This window comes from Macrobrachium nipponense, chromosome 18, assembly GCF_015104395.2.
Source record: "Macrobrachium nipponense isolate FS-2020 chromosome 18, ASM1510439v2, whole genome shotgun sequence".
In the NCBI taxonomy this organism is placed as follows: Eukaryota; Metazoa; Arthropoda; class Malacostraca; order Decapoda; family Palaemonidae; genus Macrobrachium; species Macrobrachium nipponense.
Genome location: NC_087211.1, coordinates 18,018,718 through 18,038,579, shown reverse-complemented (window position 1 = coordinate 18,038,579; position 19,862 = coordinate 18,018,718).

Genomic DNA, 19,862 nt, shown 5'->3' with positions numbered 1-19,862 from the left:
AACATCATACATGGACTCTCGCACCCCTCAGGCCGGACAACGATGCGCCTCCTGACGGAGAAGTTCGTCTGGCACGGAATTCGGAAGGACTCCCTCGAGTGGGCCAGGACCTGAGTGCCTTGCCAAACTAGTAAAGTCAGTCGGCACACAGAATCAGGCGTGGGGGAATTCCCACAACCAAAACGAAGATTCGGCCACATTCACAGAGACGTCGTGGGCCCCCTCCCCCCGTCGGGAGGCGCCAGATACCTCCTGACGATAATCGATCACTCCATCAGATGGCCTGAGCCAACGCCGATGTCGGAGGCAACCACCAAAGCGTGCGCCGAAGCCCTTCTCGCCAGCTGGATCAGTCGATTCGGAGTGCCAGACGAGATCATGACGGACCGCGGACCTGTTATCCTGTCGGAGTTGTGGACCGCCCTGGCCCGCCTAATGGGGACATTGCTACACCCCATGACCACCTATAACCCGGCAGCTAACGGCATGGTGGAGAGAGTCCACCGATTGCTCAAGGCTTCCCTAATGGCACGCTGCACCGGCGAAGATTGGAAGAGCCAGCTACCATGGGTCCTACTCGGCCTCAGGACTGCCAAACACTTCCTCCTGAAGGCCCTATCATCATGCGAAAACGTTCATCAGGGACAACGCCCGCCGCTAACGAGACCCTACCGAGGCCCCTTCCGCGTCCTACAACGCACCGACAAGGCATACCTTATAGCCATAAATGGTCGCAAGGACTGGGTCACAATCGATCGCCTGAAACCAGCCTAACTTATGGACGAAGAGTTCGCCGACGCGGACTCCATAGGGCACCTCAATCTTCCTCGGAAAGAAGCGGCTCCATCGGTCGCCAAACCTCCCAGTCGTAGCCACGGCCGCCCTCGGAAGACGGTCGAACCCCCAGAGGGTCACCTCAGGGGAGGCATCCCGTCCCCTGAAATCCCTGAGGATCTACCACAGCAGCTGATTTCGCGCATCCGAGGGCGCCTCCGCCGGCCCGCTTGCTTCCGCTGGTAACGGTCGGAAGTACAAAGAAATCAGCCAACAATTATTCCTAATTATTGTCTTGGGGGGGAGTATTTGTAAGGACAACGCTTATTCACAATTTTCTCTGTATGTAGTTCAACATTCGCGTTGTTCTTACTTCCCTCCGCGAGAGCGTTCAGCGGGCTTTCCGCCAATGTATATATCTTGTGAAATCATATTTTATGTACTTTTGTATTTTGTATTATATGTCTCTCAAGAAACACAAATCGGGTCTCGCCGACCCACTTTTATTCTCTCGTGGGTCAGTAACCACATTTCCGCCCGCATGCTGTATATTGAATTTTCCCTTACCTGTAATAAAAACTACGGGCTGCTCTATGAGCAAGAGCTCGTGCTGGCATAAAGCCAGCTTAATCTATAACAACAATGTAATAAAGTCAGTACTCTACTACCTGCCCTTTTTGTCCACACCTCACAGTAAGCATTCTGTCTTTTTCTCTCTCCACATAAGGTTGGTTAGCCGTCTTTGGTTCGTTTGTGTGTGTTTTGTTTTCGTTCTTTCTTTTTTAACTGTAATGTATTTGGTGAATTTTAATATTCTTATGAGTTTTCAAGTTTTTACATTATATTTTTTAGTAATTTATTCATTATTCAACAGATCCGTGATGACATAATAGAGAAATTATTACGAAACATCGGAAATAAAGAAATATGTTGGAGTTAATTGGTTTCCCTGGTCCACCCTTGCACTGACTTCTCAATTGTGAACAGATCCTTGTCATAGCCTCCAACAACTGTGGTATATATATATATATATATATATATATATTATATATATATATATATATATATATATATATATATATCACAGGGATTTAACTTATCATTTATGAACAGATCTTTGTCATGACCTCCAACATTGTGCGAACCAAAGGGTCTCTGAAATTTAGCAATAAATTTCGTTACTGTGCTTCTTCTTCCATAAACCTCTATGAAAGGACGTGTCTTAACTATCTCCCTTAAATCTCTACCTTAACATATTAGGCTAAACATGATAATGACATGAAAGTGAAATAACAAACAAATACTATGCAGTGTTATTGATCGGAGTTTACAACAATGAAATTGAAAAGTAAAACTGATAAACCTATAATTTTATTACAAATTTTGAATACATTTTAGGCTTTGAATCTTACGTTTCCTTCTTAAATTACCGTGAGGATTGGCAAAACGTACCTAAATACCGCAGAATCAACAACTGGGACGAATTTAATTTGGAATAGCTACGAATTTTATTTAGAATAGTTACCCATGAAAACATGGAATCGTTTTCTGTGAATCCACGAGAGGTTGGTTTTCTTAATCAAATAAATAACTAAATAAACAATGGTGTTTGTGAGTCATCTATACAAATGTTTGAATCATTATTACAAAGGAAGGCAGACTTTTCTAAAAAAAAAAAAAAAAAAAAAAAAAAAAAAAAAAAAAAAAAAAAAAAAAGAAAAAAAAAAAAAAAAAAAAAAAAAAAAAAAAAACAAAAAAAAAAAAAAAAAAAAAAAAAAAAAAAAAAAAAAACGCCATTTTATGGAAGCTTACGAATACAAGGCTTCAGTAACCAGCGAGATATAAAATTTCATATTTCAAGGTTATATTTTTACGTGGTTTAAAAAAAAAGTTAGTGAGGTTTTTCAAAGTATTCAAATTCAAGATGATATAGTAAAAATTGAAAGTTATTGATTTTTAACAGAAATAGATTTTCATGGGCTTTTATCAATGTATTTGCATAATTGTTTATCTTACGATTATATCATAAAATAAGATTTGACTCCCTGTTGCTGGTGAATGAATTATGGTAAGTTACACCTAATTCGTTAGTAATTGAGAAGAGGTGATTATTCACAGTAATATTGATTCTCTTAAGATCACTAAGATATTAACCGATCTATGCATTATATAGAAGGTATGCTAAACAACATGCTTCCAGTATTTGCAATTAAATGAAAATTCCTTGACGTTTTAGACATTCACATACAGAAAAAATAATAGTTGAAGATACTTAACTAATTTCAAGCACTTACAGTAAATTTCATAGAACAATTGGGGATAAATAAATAAAATTTTTATATACGTATATCTTATTACGTTTACTCTCAGAAACAAAATACATGGGTATCCAGTTTAAATTCCACAAACATATATATATTGTAACGGCTCGTTTTACCGTCACCAAAATACTCTATTCAATTTTCTCTTTAAGTATCAATATACCACTGATATGAAGTCCACAATAAGGTGGGATTAAACATACCACAAACTCAATTTTCAAAGTGCAAGGATGAATTCAAGGGAGTAAACAAACACAATGAAAAACCAAAAATATAATACATAAATAACCAGACAGAAAATACACCTGAACCTCTTTGAGTACAGGAAATAAATGAACTACTGTCACACTTAATAATAATTCAACACACATATACAAAACTAAGATAGCATAACCAACACACTCAAACCAAAATAAGGGGGCCCAGAAAGGAGGAGGAAATCGAAAAGAAATAATATCTTGACGATTTACAGGCTAATTCCAAACTTGTCACCAAAAAGCTTCGTATTCAAAATGCTTATTATTCTTTTTGAAGAATACAGAATCCTCCACGTCTGGAGGAGTGGTACCACAGGTGGTTAAATTACTCGGGGCCCATATCTGCATCCCTGCAGATATGGGCAAATCACCAATAGAGGCTGCAACCACCACGAAGCAAGAGATGGCAGTACTCTTAGTGCACGAAGCAATGTCAAAAATCATTCAAAAGTGACAAGGTCCAGAGAACGACTGCCTGTTCTTCCACAGGGGAGGGACCACTCACACAACCTCCTTAAAGATAAACACAAATGTTAATAACAAGCAAACAGTTGTTATACAAGAGAAGTGGTCAAACGACAAGTTTAACTTAAAAACTAGGTTTAACAAATTATATGATGAAATTTAATTTGATAATAACGAAAAAGAATCACATACTGACAATATATATATATATATATAATATATATATATATATGTTTCACCCCTCCTTATTCCCTAAACTACACAAACTGGTGCCCTGTCTGCAAGATGTCACGAGGCTTATTAAGACTGCGTAAATATAGAAAAATACTATTTATTTCCCAAAGCAATTGGTTATAACATAGAACAAAATGATTAACAAGTCATAATGGCATAAACACCCAAATCTACCCATAAAGAAACCAGTAAGATAACATTCTACCCTCCTGACTAAAGTTACACTCCCAAACCCAAAAATGTCACAACGTCTCGTATTAGTCAGGTTAGAGAATCCCGTTTCTAATCAACCATGGAATTGGACCCATCTGTAATAAAGATAATATGGTATAAAACATATCCCCCACATCACTCTTTTCAAAGTATTCACGTAAAGAGAGTATTTCACACTTCTCTCTCTTTTCAAAAGGTAACAGTTTTTTCTAAGTTTATATATATATAAATATATATATATATATATATATATATATATATATATATATATATATATATCTATATATATATATAATATCACAGGGATTTAACTTATCATTTATGAACAGATCTTTGTCTTGACCTCCCACATTGTGCGACCAAAGGGTCTCTGAAATTCACCAATAAATTTAGTTCCTGTTCTTCTTCTTCCATAAACCTCTAAGAAAGGACACGTCTTAGCTATCTCTCTTAAATCTGTACCTAAACAAACTAGGCTAAACGTGACAATAATGACATGAAAGTGAAAAACAAACATATACTATGCAGTGTTATTGATCGGAGTTTACAACTATGAAATTGAAAGGTAAGACTGATAAACCTATTATTTTATTACAAATTTTGAATACATTTTAGGCTTTGAATCTTACGTTTCCTTCTTAAATTACCGTGAGGATTGGCAAAACGTACCTAAATACCGCAGAATCAACAACTGGGACGAATCTCATTTTGAATAGTTACCCATGAAAACACGGAATCGTTTTCTGTGAATCCACGAGAGGTTGCTTTTCTTAATCAAATAAATAACTAAATAAACAATGATGTTTGTGAGTCATCTATGCAAATGTTTGAATTATTATTACAAAGGAAGGCAGACTTTTCTTAAAAAAAAAAAAAAAAAAAAAAAAAAAAACGCCATTTTATGGAAGCTTACGAATACAAGGCTTCAGTAACCAGCGAGATATAAAATTTCATATTTCAAGGTTATATTTTTACGATGTGGTTAAAAAAAAAGGCAGGTTTTTCAAAGTATTCAACTTCAATATGATATAGTAAAAATTAAAAGTTATTGATTTTTAACATAAATTGATTTTCATGGGCTTTTATCAATGTAGTTGCATAATTGTTTGTCTTACGCTTATATTATAAAATAGTATTCGACTCTGTGTTGCTGGTTCATTACAGGTTAAATTACCTAATTCGTTCCAGATTGTTTGGGAAGAGGCAAGTATTCTCAATAATACTGCTTCTATAAGATTGTTCAATATATTATTTGCTGCATATGTTATACTGAATGTATGCTCTTTACAATACTTCCAGTATTTGAAATGAAATGAAAATTCTCTGTAGGGGCTGCCAAAATTCCTTGATTTTCCTGAACAGCCATTTCGTTTTCCTTGATTTCTTCCTTAACATTTTAAGACACTCACATACAGAAAAAAATAATAGAATACACTAACTAATTTCAAGCACTTACAGTAAATTTCACAGAACAATTATATATATGAGAATCGGAGATGGTTCCATATATATAATTCTCTAGATTTAGTTGATAAATTAAACAAAATTGCTCTTTGCCCTACTGATAGATTTGTTAGTTTTGATGTATGTTCTCTTTTTACTAAAGTCCCTATAGACTCTATTTTAGAATATCTTAGTAATGAACTAACTCAGCATGAATTACCTCTACCTATAAAGCTGGCCTCACACTAGGCATTTTTTTCTCGAGCAGCGAGCCGTTGCTGCCGAGAATGAAAAACCGGGAGCTTTTAGCTCGACATTCTAGCTTCCCAGTAGGACGGGAAGCAGCCAGCACGAGCCGCGAGCCACAGCATAGTGTAAACAAACAAGATGGCTGCTGCTGATAGGACGTACTCTCCTGAGCCACTCTTGAACCCACAAACGTTTTTTGTTACTCTTGCATTCACGTAAGTTTCCGAGAAATAAACCACTGCAGCGCATCTTGCAACAGTCCGACAATTTCTGGGCGCCATGATGATATCAGCTGATCAGTTTTGTTTACTTTTTCCTACGGCTCCTCGAAACCACGAGTTCCTAGTGTGACGATACAAAACTTTTGCTCGCGAGCATCGGCTGGATGCTGGCCAAAACCACGAGCAAGAAATGACTAGTGTGATACCAGCTTAAGTCACATTATTTCACTCACGAGTTTGTGCATTTGTGATTGTAACTATATATTCAATGGTAAATTTTATCAACAAATATTTGGCATGGCAATGGGAAATCCTTTATCACCACTACTCTCAAACTTGTACATGGAATTCTTTGAAAAACGCTACTATCATTTATATTCCTGTAAAGTGGTATCGTTATGTTGATGATATTTTAGCTGTTCTGCTTGTCGGTATTGATGTTAATGATTTACTCTCGAAATTAAGTAACCAGGTACCATCGATTAAGTTTACTCTTTGATGTTTTGATACATAGAGAACCAGGTACCATCGATTAAGTTTACTCTTTGATGTTTTGATACATAGAGAACCATTTCAATGTAAATTCAGTATTTATAGAAAACCGACCAACAACTTAACTTATGTTAATTTCTTCTCAGGCCACCATCTTAACATAAAAATATCAATTTTTTCTTCTATGTTTTTACGAGCATTGCGCATTGTTGTTGTTGTTGTTGTATTAAGCTAACACTTCTTGTTGGCATGGGCCTTTCCCTTGTTCGGCCCGTAAGTGATCTGAAAAGATTCATTAGGTACACAGTTAGTTTTATGAAATTGGAAATATCTTTAGTTGTAGAGATAGGAGTGGACAGGGGAAGGATGATGGTGTCAGTAAGAGAGGGCCATCATGTAATATTATATTAGAAGTTTGAAAGAATGTAAGGCTTTCGAATATTGGAGAAGCGGTGCAGGTGGTTGTCCAACCCTTTACTCCCTTGGGTCCCTGCGGGAGGATTTCAGTTGTAGGTAAAGTTTTAAAAGAATGATAGTGGATGATGTGGATAGAGCCTTACAGTGAGGGGATGTGATGAGGGTGGTTGATGTCACTTATTAGTTTCTTTACCTTGGTGGAGGTAGGTTGTAGAGCACCTGGGCATGCTCTTCTAAGTTTTCAATGATTGTCTTTGTGACTGTGGCAGCTGCATGCCCAGCATCTTGTGCAGGTAATTCATTTTGTGCTGCACCTCTTAGCTGTGCTGTTTCTGTGCATTCCAGCAGGTAGTGAAGGAGTGGTTGCTGTGTTTCTTCTTGACAGTGTTCACATGGTCTGACACTGTTTTCCACGATTTCCCAGCAGGCTTTATATCCTAGCCTGAGTCTGTGTATGATCACAGCAAGTTTTCTTGGTGTGTGCCTGTCTATGGGAGGAGGCACTAGATCAGTCGATGTCTTATACCATCTGGCAGATGGTGAGTTCTTTTCTACCCACTCACGTGGTCTTTTAGCAAGTTTTTCTTTACAGAGTGGTTTTCATCGCATTCTTGATTGTTGCAGTGCAGGTTTGTAATATTTGTAATTTGCACTCTGTCAATGTGTTTTGTACTTTTGGCTAGCTCATCAGCCCTCTCATTGCCTGGAATTCCTATGTGACTGGGTATCCAGTTTAAGGTGTGCTGGTGCAGCAGTGTTTTAATTCTAGCCAGCAGTGCCTTGTTTTCTTTATTTTTCTATTGTTGCGGGGCTTGCATTGAGGACTTTGAGTTGGTGTGGATGATTACAGGCCCTTCTTCATTCTCCAGTGAGTACAGCAGTGCCTGTCTTATTGCTGTTAACTCTGTCTGCATAGTGGAGGTGTGGTTGGAGGTCCTCCAGCAGGCTGTGAAGTTCTTGAATATACTGTAGCTCCCTAGTTTGATTCTCAGGATCTACAGTGCCATCGGTTTTTGTAGTATGTTTGTGCCCCTATGGTCTCAGTGTTTCTGATTGCTTCATAGGCCGCCGCTCTTAGCTCTTCTCTTGTGCAGTCCTCTTTTGCTCTTGGCAGGCTTGTGTATTTATATATTGCAGTATCCTTCTTCCAGGGTGGTAGTTGTTGTGTGCCCTGTGTTGTGTCTGACCTAGCTGCAGCAGTGTCTCTGCCATGCCTAGACTCTTGATGTTGTCACTTTGGTCCTTACCATAGGAACTCAAACTTTGAATCTCTGGGTGTTTAGCAAGTTCCTCTCTGGCTCTTTTCCTCGAGATGTAGTCTCTTTCTGAGAGGAACATCTTGGCCATTATGCTTGCATTTTGCTGTGCAATCCTATCCTCTAGTTTTAGCAAATTAGTTTCAAGCCTGAGGTTGCACAGCCTTGTCCATGTGGGTGCTCCAAGCATGAGCCTCATTGCATTGTTTTGAATGACCTCCAGTGATTCATTTTGAGCCTCTGTCAGACTCATCAGAGTGGGGGCAGCATAGTCCACCAATGTTCTGGTGCAGGCTAGTAGTACTTCCTTTGTATGTGTTCATTTGCTCCCTCCTTCAGGGATGACATGTATCTCATGGCGGCCAGTCTTGTATTTGCTCTTTCTCTCAAGTACTTGATTTCCTCCTTGAAAGTTAGCTGCTGGTCTATGGCAACTCCCAGGTACATGTAGCTGTCTACCCATTCTATGGGCTCAGCTCCTATTGTTAGTGGTTGCAGCGGTCTGTGGGCTTTTATTGTCATGGCCTTTGTTTTATTTATGTTTATTTTAAGGCCTAGTTCATTTGATTTATTGTTGATGTCATTGAGTGCCCTTTGCATTCTGGGTACGCTAACGGCTCCTCTTGCTACTATGGCATAGATGAAGATTTCTACGCCTTCTGGAAGCTGCAGGGAGGTTATATTCTCCATTAGTATATTGAATAGAAATGGACTCAGAATTCCTCCCTGAGGGGTGCCATTTTCCAAGTCGTGGAATGTAGACATCACCTTGGAATTTTACTCTGGCCTGCCTTCCCAGTACGCAGTTTTTTGTTTAGGCTAGTAGGTGTCCTTGGACTCCCTTCCTTACTACTGATTGAAGTATTGCTGCTGGACTGGCTAGTTCAAAAGCCTTTTCAAAATCTATGAAGACTACTGTGGCCTTCTTCTGATTTATGTAGCTGAGAACATCTGTTATGCACTCTGTAGTTCCGACTCCTTTCTGATATGCATACAGCTGCTTGTGTTTTGTTTAGGATTCTCAGAAAGGCTGTTTCTCCTGCAGGACCCATTTTGCTGATCATGGTGTACGTTATCCTGTCTGTTCCTGGTGCTGTGTCTCTGCCAACTTTAAAAACTGCTTTCAGTCCCTCTACTGTGTAAGGGGTGTCAGTATCATCTGGTCTGCTGCAGGCCGCATCGATCTCCTCCCATCTAATCGGTGCTAGTTGAAAATTGACTAGAAGGAAAACTCTTTCTACGGAAGCAGATGAATGTAGAAGTGTGGTTAAATTTGTCATAAAGCAGGAAAGCTTTTTCAAATTTTGGAATATCAAGGCAATCTCTTGATTTGTACCAGAATTCTGGAACTGAATTATAAATTGGAGTTATATCTTCCGAATTTTGGAATGATCACTCGTCGTCTAAGTTATTCAATTCCTTTTCAGGGACAATGGACGGAAAACTAATGATTTATAACAAAATAATTCCAAAACAACAAATTTAGAAAAGAACACAGATCTGAGCTTTAAACACCTCATGAGTGATACTTTGTGTCAACAGTATTGGTGAGATGATATGTATACATTACCACAGATGCAGTAAATAATATATCAGATTATCTTACAGAAGCAGTATTATTGAGAATACTTGCCTCTTCCCAAAAAATCTAGAACGGATCAATACGTATTTAAGCAGTTATGATTCAGCAAAGCAGAGGCGAATACTATTTTATGATATACTCGTAAAACAAACAATTATGTAATTACATTGATTAGAACTCATAAAATCAATTTCTGTTAAAATTCAATAATCTTCAATTTTTATTATATCATAATAAATTTGAATACTTTGGAAAAACGACTCTCTCTCGCTCTCTCTTTTTCTTACCAGATCCTAAATGTATAATTTTGAAATATGAAATTTTACATCTCTGGTTACTGGAGCCTTGTATTCGTAAGCTTCCATAAAATGGCACTTTTTTTATGCCTTCCTTTGCAATAATGATTTTAACGGATTTGAAACCATTAAATAATTGTTAAAAGCTTTTAATGTCAACCATGTTTTTTCCTATAATAACACACTAAAAGGAATGTTGATAAAAAATGGCCCCATAGTAAGCAACAACATAATCTATAAAATTCCATGTATGGATTGTCCCTCGTTTGTTTTATCTCGAACAGTCTAGCAAGGGTCTAGAAGTAAGGCTAAGCCAGCATAAATATTCTGTAAAAACTGGGCAAACATCTAATGCAATATTCATTCATTTTTGTGAAAACAACCACTGAATAAATTGGGTTGGTAGTTGAGTAATTGCAAGGTCAAGAGATGTCTTATCACGAAATCTTTTAGAATCTGCTTAAATTCAACTTACTTTTCAATGTTAGTCGTGGCCTTTTTCATTTAGACCCTTCTATTTGTAATATATTTAAGAATGACCTCAAAGATATAATTACAGACTTAAATAAAAATTAGTTGCCTTAGAGTTATTGTCGTTGTAATGTATGTCTAACATGTATTGTGAATATGGTTTTGTTTACCAAAGTTCTGAATAGCTGTCACCTATAATCCTTTAATTGTCTTGTCCTTGTATCTGAGATGATTGCCTTAAACTTTTAATTGCACCCATTGTTTATGCTTTTTTGGGAAGGTTACTCATCTTCCAGGTGTGTCGGATTCTAGGTACTAATCTCTTTATAATCCCTATCTGTCAGTTATAAGAACCTTCTCGTTTTGCCTTTTTCCTCGTGTATGTCAGTTCATCTACTTAGTAAAGGACATTTGAACGTCGAAAGGTCTCGCGGATACTCCGTTGTTTATTTTCTTTCGTGGCATATATCTTTATTTATGGATATATCACTGTCGGGATTTTCTTCGACTTTTATTTTATTTTTTTTTTATGATTCGTGCCCGGATGTTCTGGGCCGATGACAAGGCCTTGAGGAGGCGCGACTCTAAAAACTCTTAGGGTGAGATCAATAAAATTTGGTCAACAAAACAGTTTTTATTATGAAAAATAAACATTTAAATATATACATTAACAGTACACCGAAACTAAAGTTCCTAGCAGAATTCCACAGTACACGCAGTTTCATACTGCTCTCACCAATTTAATTCAAATAACCTGAAAATTCTCATGGCCCTTTTATGTGGTAGCACATAGGGTCTTTGATGTCACGTGCTTGTAAAGCACTAAGTCCACAACTGGACGAAAAATCTGCACAATACGAGACCCATTGACTCAATATCACAAACAAATAACATTCTTGCACTGGCAGCTTTTGTTTGCTGCATAAATCGAGTCCTTCATAGCAGGGATGGCACATATATACGTGGATAAAGTTAACTTACTGTTACAATGGAATTCGACCTAGCATGGCGATGGCTGGGAGTTGGAGAATTGAGAGACACACAAATTTCACGGTGTACTTACATGGTTCAGGGTCTGGGCAGGAATGAAGCGTCGCTTCGCCCTTCTTCAAAAGAAACACACTTTCCGGCGTGAACTACAGAATCCTTGTAATTCAGGCGGGAATCATCGTTTATTTCGACATTACGGATATCACTAAATCTATTTTACTCCTGAATGTGAAATATGACAGTTACGTTATCATTTAAGATCAAGGAATTGACTTAAAGTTCTGGCTGAAGGCCGTAATCTGAAAATTCTTGAATGGCTACGGAGTCCTTGGCTCCAAATCTCTACATAGATAATTTATCTTGTATCTAGTGATTAGCAATTATATTTATTAATGAAAATTCATAACGTCTTCTTTACTATAAGATGCGCTCCTTCCCCGCCGTATCCATGCATTTAGGACTGCGTCTTAAACTGTATTGTATTGGACAGCTTTCTGTTCAATGAATCGCCCGCGAGATCCCTCAGTCTTGCCCCAATTTAACGCAACACTTGTGAAGTTAAATGGCGGGGATATCGAATGATCAGTTCGAAATTCATGACATACTCCACACCCGAAGTATGGGGCGTTGAAATGTTGGACAATTCAGGAAAGACTGAGCTCGGGGGGGAGTAACCACTCCTACACTACTCAGTCCGCTCGCTGCGTAGCGGTCCACAGCGACTCTAACAGAGTACACAAAAAAACATGATTGTTATGATACAATAAAGTTTTATGCATACTTTACCTGGCATGGTATATATATAGCTGTATTTTCTGAAGTCCGACAGAATTTAAAAAAAACTTCCGACACACGCAGTGTCGCCAGGTGGTTAGTACCCATTCCCGCCGCTGGGAGGCGGGTATCAGGAACCATTCCCATTTTCTATTCATAATTTTTATTTCCACTGTCCCCTGAGGGGAGGTGGGTGGGTACTTGAAATATATATATATCTGCCAGTTAAGTATGAACAAACTTTATTGTATCATAACAATATCATTTTGCTCATGGAACTTACCTGTCAGATATATATATATAGTTGAACCCCACCGTTGGAGGTGGGAAGGGACAGAATAGAAGGATTTTGGGACACAAATGCATGCGATGATTTACATCTTGGTTCCACCTGTTAGCATAGCCCGACTTCGTGATTACTGTCCCCACCCAAGTCTGCTTCTGCTTTACTAGAGTTGCCAGCGAGGTAGAGACCTATGAAGCTGGTGCACTCCAGAATGATCTTTCGGGTAACGGGGGCGTGACCACAATGTGACTAGACCTATTGACCATACCATAAGGGCTAAGAAGTAAAATAAAATATATATATATAATTATATATATCACCACCTGACCAACCTAGCCAAAGTTAATGTGTGGGTTAACTAGGCTTCAGAGTTAAGAAGTCGCCGTTGTCAGCGACTCCACAATAAATTAACCCCTTCTTTACCGGGTGGGTGGGAGCAGAATGTAAACATTGCGTTTGCTGCCGAACTGAATCTCTCGGTAGTGACTCAAGTTTGGAGGGGTGCCGATCGTAAAAATCTTTGCCAAAAATACACTAATCAAGACAGGCTAATGAAATTATCAGGTATTATTAGCACTATAATAACGCATATTCTCTGTTAGTTTTATCATCCTACAGGGAAAATAAATGATTTTATGAAAAAAAATGTGAAACTCAGTGTCCCTTGTACAAGGGACCTGGTGGTCGGTGAGAAAACTACGGTCTTGAATAGAAATTCGGTCTTACAGAATGTTGGTATATCGCACCTGGAACATGCACATAAAGTATTATCAAAATAGAACCGTAAATAAGCACGTAATAACAAAAAAAAAAGAGCAAAAACTAAAGCGAAAGCCCCGCCAATAAATATGGAAATCGCAAATTTATAGTATATCTTCAAAAATTGTCAATGTCATTTTTCTACGTTTCTAAGATTAGTTTTCATCACAGAAAACAACTTTAGGGGCATCAGGGTATCTAAACTAATTTTTTCAAGTTTCTTGTCCTCAGAAAAATTGCTTTTTCTCTGGTTTGGTTTTTTTATATATATAAAGTTACTATAAGGCTTTATTTCTACCTTCATTTATCTGGTGTTCATATCTTTTATTTGTAAAATGTAATGTGAATAAATAAATAAATACAGTAAATGATGATACAACTGGTTTTTTTACTTGGGTAGAAGTTATTACATGTTTACGCTTGTCTGGTTTTTGTGATTTTTTGTTGAGACGCAGTTCATCTGTCACCTACACATACTATAAGCAAGAATATATATTTTTTTGGGTTCATCATACGTCTGGCATCGTGTCATACTGTTTATTTTGCTCCAAACTCTTCAAACCGAAATTACAGAATGATTTGAAGTCCCTATCTGAAAAGAGGAGTTTTGGTGGTACTACGCATACCACCTTTATGCACCCGGTGCGGTGTAGTAGACTTGAATGGTGGTACCCACCTACCTCCAAACAAACTTTCGGTAATGAAGAGGTTAAGAGCTCTTCCTAACCATTTCTACAGGATAGGATGAGTAGTACTTCTTGCCCCAAGATTGTGTCTGCAGACACGTATGGCCCTAGCGAGCAGCAGATCTCATATGCCATCTTCACATCTCGCAGGGAGTGTGAAGTGAACCCAGAGTTGCTTCGCTAAAACATGGTACTCAGGATGTTGCTGAGTGCCATGCTCTGTTGAAATGCTTCCGAGGCCGCGCCCTCACCTCGTGAGCATTCAGATAAAAAGCTTTCAAATCTTTGTGCAAACACAATGAAGGAGCATTTTTTGAAAGAACTCCTTAACCCTAAAACCAGGGTGTACTTCGATATGGGCAAGTCTGGTCTTTTTCGGAACACTGAGATTGCCCGACTGACTTCGACTTTCTTGATTTTAAGTAGATAAACTTGAGAGACCTGACAGGGCACAGGACTCTCTCTGGCTCCTGCCCACTAACTTGTGCCCATCCTTGCTTCCAAGATCCTGGCCCAAGGACAAAAAGGGTTTCCATTCTTAGGCCATAACGAAAGGCTTAGAGAGCACACCTCCTTGTGTTTCTCTAAAGCCAAAACTTGTGACGATGGCTTAAAATCTCACTAACCCTCTTTGTCGTATCTAGGGTGGTTAGAAGAAGGCCTTCCTGATCACATACAGAAGTTAACAGGCAGGAGAGGTTCGAATGCTTTGACATCACGAACTTCAGACTACGTCTAAGTTCCATATTGAAAGCTTCGATCCGGAAATGCACAGTCTGTACTAAAGTCAGGTGAACGACCAGTTGACCAGTCAGACGAATCAAGGACAGCAAGGCTGTACCCTGAAGACCAAAAGGCACTATTCTTAGCTGAAGGATGAGTGTCTGGACTGCCTGGGCGATTCAATCTAAGCAAACCTTGGGGGTGTATCAACGCAACCCAACGTCGTCCGCAATCGACTTCGTCAATAAGAACTCAGGGCTACTATATGTCCGCCTGATCTCGCACGAGTGTCTGACTCCGAGAAAACAGGCGAGGCAAAAAGTAGATGGTGAGCTAGAATCGAGATTCCACGACTCAATGATCGTGAAGGTCTTTGTTGTTTGACAGATGCAAATCTGTCAAACAACATTCTCTGTTGTCTGTTCGCACTGGCAGAATTTTCAAAACTCTCGGCAACCGCTAGACCACTGGTAGTTCAGGTGATCTCCCCCACGTTCCCGTGGCGCTGGTACTTGGAACTATTCCCGTTTTCCTCAGATTTTCTCTGAACCCTGTCTCCTGAGGGGAGGAGGGTGGGTGGGAATTTAATTATATATACCTGCCAGGTAAGTATGCATAAAACTTTATTGTATCATAACAATATCATTTTTTATGCATGAACTTACCTGGCAGGTATATATATGCTGATTGACACATTTGGAGGTGGGTCACAGACAGCAACATCGTCATAATTCAAAATTAACTAATTTTTAAAATTATTTATTAAGTTCCTACCTGCTAAGGTAGCTGACTTCGTAGTCCTGCCTCTTAGCCTGCTAACCTTAGTAGCTTTCACTAGGATGTGACCTGTTTGTTGAAAAGCTAATAACAAGGGTCTGACAACTGGACGGGACCAATTTGTTTGACAGGAAACCCTAGCCCTCCTCTTACAGGGCCATTCATCAGCTAGATAAGTTAGACCACCTGAACCACACACAAAGCTAACGTAACACATTACACTTCACATACTGAAGAGGAAATAACCCTCTCAGACAACCATAAACCAGAACACCACTTAATTAAAATACTAGCATGTTTAGTATCTATCGTTGCTGCCGTCGATCGAGACGATTCGTACGGACTTTTGCAATCCTGTAACGAACCTCTAGATGATCGTTACATTCTACGCCTGGTTGTTATAATAGGCTCTTTCTCGTAAACTCGAGCAGGGACCGAGAAGAATACTTCTTAAGATATGAGAGAGCTGTGGAATATCAGAGTTGATGTGGACCACTGGTTCAAAAACTCGTTTCGAGGACTGGAGGGACTACCGAATTGCATTTACTTCTTTCAGATTAAGATCCAGGACATCTGAACACTATCCAGATGTCCGCACCTTCTTTCTATCATGACGCACTGAGAGATGTTCAGAATAATTCCTAGATCTTGAATAATATTTCAGTTTTCCCGGTAGGAAAAAACTGTGGTCTGAATTGCAGTCTATTCGGGGAAACAAACTTCTTCAGGAAGGAAATGGTCCCCAGCAAGCTCATCCATTCCCTCCCCGAGTATGCTTACTTCCCATATAAGGGCTGCGCTTTGCCTAAGCAGGAGAGCATATAAAAGTGCAATGTTGCGGTAGACTCGTAGTTCTTATACCGTGCGGTAACGAGCACCGAAAGGAATTAAGAGATAACTCTGTTTGAACATAGTAAGGCAAAACTAATTGCAACGTTTATTCATTCACGTAAGAAATCCCCTCAATCTTAGGCTAAAGTCCGTGATTGTAGGACAGAGATACAGTTAGTCAGTCAATCCCGCAGGAGAGACGTAACCGCCAGCACAGAGATACGGTTAGTCAGTCAATCCCGCAGGAGAGAGACGAACAACCTACAGCGCATGACAGCGCACGATCTGTTCTGGTGGCTCGGTTGGAACTTGGACAGTCAGACACAGCAGCAGCCAGCAGCTTTACGAACGTCGTCCTCTTAACTTTATGTCTGGGTTGCCAGCTACCCTATTCTACGTAAGAAATAGGTCCGTTATTTTTTGAACAAAAAGAGACTCTCAAGCTGGTATATTTAAGCGAAACAGAAAACGCTAAATATATAGATGCGTTTGTGTCGTCAGAACACTACCATACAACGGTAAAGATAAATCGGAAACTCCCTGAAGGCTGCGGGAGTGACGATTAAATGTCCTTAAAATAGTAGACAATAGACCTCTCGGTTGCCATCCGAAGAGGTAACTACAGCAGCGTGTATGACTTGAACCAACCAGTAGAAAATAACGCAAGGCAAAAAATTTTTTATTATATCACAATAAAGTTTGTTCATACTTACCTGGCAGACATATATATAGCTGAATTCGGAAATACAGCTACATACATATCTGACAGGCAAGTTTCATGAACAAACTTAGAGAATCGAAGCAGACATCTCAAGCTTCTTAAGATACTGGACATAAGCGTTCATTGCGTAGTCTACAAGTCTATTTCTTGTACGAGTCTGCGAATGAGGAAGGAGAGCTCTTCCGACCTTGTCCTTATTCGCTTACGCAATATCAAGTTAATGAGTGTTTGTTTCTTTGTCAATGAGAACTAACCATTAACGGTACAGATTAGATATTGTCAATGAGAGACCCTTACTTGACAAACGATAGTATTATTGCATGGGGGAAGTCACTGATGAACAAAACGTAATCCAGGAAGTCGAGCCTTTTATTTTTCGATTCCCGTCTCAAAACAAGGAAGGGACAAGAATCCTGTTAAAAGACTGGGCTTACGGTAGGTAGGAACGACGATGCTCAATCGGCATGGAAGTCTCGACTAGAAACTAACAAAATCTATCATCTGAAAAACCCTTTCAGATGGTCTAAAAAGCTTTAAATTTATTGGCAGTATGGCAAAGGAAAGTCCTTTTCTTGCGCTTTCCTGAAGAGCGTCCTTTTGATGAGTGCCTTTGCAAGAATCCTACTGAACGTTGCCGAAAATCCTGACGTTCAGGACGGTCGAGCCTTTGCATAACCCGTAACTGTCTTATCTCAAAGTCTTGACTGAGGTAGAGAAAACGAGATCTTCCCTTGAGCTTTCCTTAACTCCATCCACCTTTGCGAAAAGCAATATATATTGAACAGAGACCTCTTGAATTCACGAAACCCGAGGTCTTGCTGGGTTTCGAAGACGAAGTTCTGTTCACTTTCTTGAGGCTCAAATCTTAAACAAGAGCTTGAAGAGTTCAACAGAAACGTTCTGGTGCGCGCTCGGCGTCCACTGGCGAGGACGCTCGGCATCCTGGTGGCGCACGCTCGGCCGTCCAACTGACGAGACGCTCGGCGCTCCACTGGCGAGGCCGCTCGGCGTCCTGTGGTGCGCGCTCGGCGGCCACTGGCGAGGACGCTTGGCGTCACTGGTGAGTGCGTCCATCCGAGCGTCCTGTTCAAGCCGATCGTCCAAATAAGCGTGCAGAAAAGCGTCACGCTCCTGACAGGCGTCAAAACAAGCGAGAGAAACTGCCTTCTTTTTCCTATTTCTTGGTGGAAAGAAGTACACAACGTGATCAGGCAAACTTTCGCCTTCTTACTTCTCACTGAAACACATAACGAGGAGGAAGGGGCGTGAAGCGTCCTCTTCTATAAAGCTTCTTAGAGGGCGCGAGTCCTTCCGAGAGCTCCAACCCTTGTGCGGGGTGAGGACGCCTCGGAGGACGAGAAGCAATCCTTCAGGATTCGTGCATGTGCACACACTTTGGCAGTCTGGGTATTTTCATCAGAAACTGCCGAAGGCACGCCAGATCGGTGGGGTGGTTCCCTGTAACCCTCCTTGGCGCTTTCGACATGCCCTATCTCCCTTGGTTCTGGGAGTTCGACAGAGGTCTAGACCTAGAGGCGTTATAAGGCCGATCTGACGCACCCTCCACTACACAAGGGGCACTGTCACTGCACTTAGCCACTTCACTATTGCTCTCTAAAGCAAACACTTTCGATTCTAAGTTACGAATCGAAATAGTAAAGAGAAAGGGCAATAACCTCTACAGACACTGTTTTAGGGCCCGAAGGCAACATTACAGGTTAGGCGTAACAAAAACAGAAGTAGAACTCTTCACAACAATGAAGGAGAGCGATCACCTCTCGCAGACATAGTCATAACCCGTAGGCCATACTACAGCGTTAGGCAAAATAAAGTCTACCGGAAGGTTAGCAGTATCACTACCCTGACTTTCGTAATTGATTAATAGCGTACATACTAAACAAACTTTTTTCCTTACGAATTAGACACGTTTACTGATTAATTGCGTACATACTAATCATACTTTTTCCTTAACGGAAATAGACATGTTTACTGATTAATTGCGCCCCCCAAGTGCGGAACCTACCGAAGCTTTCGGTAGCCACACCCTATCTTTGCAGACAACACCCTCTGAAACTAGCCTAACTAGATTCAGATATCTTATGCAAAAATGAATCAAATTCAAATCAATTTAAGATAGCGTATGCCTAGCCACAAATCCAAGTAAATAAATTAAAAGACAATTAGGATACTTAGCGGCAAATGAAGTTTCCAAAATCCTAAGCCGGAGGTACTGAAAACAGGTGTTTTCAGTACCGGCGACAAAAAATTTATGAATAGAAAATGGGAATGGTTCCTGATACCCGCCTCCCAGCGGCGGGAATGGGTACTAACCCACCTGGGCCGACCACTGCGTGTGTCGGGAAGTTTTTTTTAATTCTTTTTGTCGGACTTCAGAAATACAGCTATATATCTGGGCCATGACTGTAGGTAAGTGTCATGCATAAAATGACATGTCAAAGAAATTATACATCAACATTACACCCAAAGTATGGGTAATCAAGTGTCATATACAAATAAAACATCAAATGGCAGATATATATACATAAATGTACCCATACACATAAGGTAGACATTGGAATCAGCACAGAAACTTAATAGGCAATGGGCCTGCAATAAGATTCAGA